This window comes from Euprymna scolopes, chromosome 22 (assembly GCF_053919585.1).
Source record: "Euprymna scolopes isolate OS-2025 chromosome 22, ASM5391958v1, whole genome shotgun sequence".
In the NCBI taxonomy this organism is placed as follows: Eukaryota; Metazoa; Mollusca; class Cephalopoda; order Sepiida; family Sepiolidae; genus Euprymna; species Euprymna scolopes.
The window spans coordinates 90,312,206-90,314,501 of NC_136503.1; positions in this window are offsets into that span (position 1 = coordinate 90,312,206).

Consider the following 2,296-nt stretch of genomic DNA (forward strand, 5'->3'; position numbering starts at 1 on the left):
CACTTTTTAAAACTAACATATCTTGGAAACTACTCGTTTGCCGTAATTTTAAACGTTATTTTCGTTTTCAGCGACCCCGAAAACCTTTAAGAGTGGTAATTTTAAAGGAATTTTCGACGGTGGTGTAATTCTTCATATTTACCTTTTTTTAATTGAATTGTTAGGTGAAAGTACAGAATAGTTACAATACACCCTCCCTTCCCCATGTTAAATAATAGGTTTCTAAATAATAGTGTTAAAAAATAGCTCGGGTCGTAAAGTGCAGGAGTATCTATAAAAGGTAACGTCGGATCGGAAAAAGAGCTCAAAATGAAAATAAAATAAATTCTCCGCTCAAAATAAGAAATGGGGGGGGGGTAAATTCTCCGCTGTGTTAGTAATTAAAAACTAAAACAAATTCTCAAAATGAAAAGAAATGTTAGATTCTCCGCTCAAATACCAATATAACAAATTGGAGAGAAAAATAAAACAAATTATTTTTACAATTGTAGCTATCCGTATTATAAGATTTGTGTGACGTCACTTCCAATGTAAATAAAGAAGTGCACAGCGTCAGGATAACCCTTTTGTTTATTAAATTGTTTGAATTGAAAATATAAAATAGTTACAGAACACTCTCCCTTTCCCATGTTAAGAATGGCTTTCTTAATAGCGTTATTTCAGCACGGTACCTTCTCTGCATAAGTACCATCTTTTGTTTATTAAATTGTAAGGTGAAAGTATAGAACAGTAACAAAACGTCCTCCCCATGTTAAGAATGGCTTTCTAAATAACGTTATTATTCTATTATTATGGTACTTTCTCTGCATAAGTACCATGTTTTGTTTATTAAATTGTTAGGTGAAAGTACAGTACTCATGCAGAGAGTGATCCGTGTTGAAATAACGTTATTATTTAAAAAGCAATTCTTAACATGGGGAAGGGAGGGTATTTTGTACCTAATCTGTATTTTAACCCTACAATTGAATAAAAAAAAACATATAATAAAACTTGGAAATACGATTTAAAAAATAGCGCGGACCACTCTTTGCATTAGCACTACCAACCAAGCTTATATCGAAAAACAAAAAAAAAAAAAAAAAGAAAACTCAAAAAGCAAGCGACAAACATATTTTTTTGCCTTATATAATAAAGAAAAATGTTTAAATTAAAAAATTTGGAAGATAAACAAATGAATTATGTTTTTTTTGTTTTTTTTTTTTACTTATTGTGTAATAATAAAGAGTTACTTGCCCTTGGTTAATATCAGGGAGAGTCTAAATAAAGTATTTGATGTGAACGGACGCGTTTCTGGTTCTTTCCTTCCTCCTCTTAAATGTAGTAGCAGCGGTCACCACGTGGTAGCATAGAAATTACAGGGACCCGACGAAACATAATGTCACATTGGGATAATTTTTTTTTCTTTGGGTAAGGAAACCTTATAACGAGAAAAAAAAAAAGGATTAACGTCAACTATTTCAAAAAGAAATGTGTTTAGACTTCAGCCCCCAGAGCGTTTTGACTTTACGCAACCGAACCAGTGGAGGACATGGCGAGAGCGATTTCAACGTTTTTGGAGTGCGACAAAATTATATGAAGAGTCGCCCGATACACAAATTAGCACGCTTGTGTATTGTATGGGACCGGACGCCGAACAGATATATAAGTCGTTCTCTTTAAAGAAAAAGGAAGATGAAAAGAGTTTCGACGTGATACTGAACAAATTTGAAGGCCACTTCATGCCGAAAAAAAATATTATGTACGAGCGCGCAAAATTTCACCTCAGAATACAAAGGGAAGGCGAATCGATAGAACAATTTATTCGGGGACTTCACGAACTAACGGAAAACTGTGATTTTCCACACAAAAATGACCAAATAAGAGACGGGCTGGTCATCGGGTTTAGAAGTGGAGAGCTATCCGAAAAACTACGACTTAGAGACGACCTAAGCTATATATAGAAATAGCACGCAGCTACGAACAAGTGAGACAGCAAATGGCTGAAATGAAGGAAAAATCGGTTGATGTAGTAAAACAAAACGAATGGAAACAAAATTATCCACAAAAAGAAACGCAGCAACAGAGATGTGGAAAATGTAACAAAAAACACAAACGGCAAGATTATTGTCCAGCGAACGGAAAACGATGTTGAAACTGTGACAAAATAAATCACTTCGCGGTATGTTGCAGATTCAAAGCCCATAATGTCAGACAACTGGAAAAACATACGACAGAGGAATACTTTCTTGGGGCTATTTATAAAAGAAAAGAATTCAGAGAAAATGCAATAGACACATGGGACGTGCGGTTAAAGGTA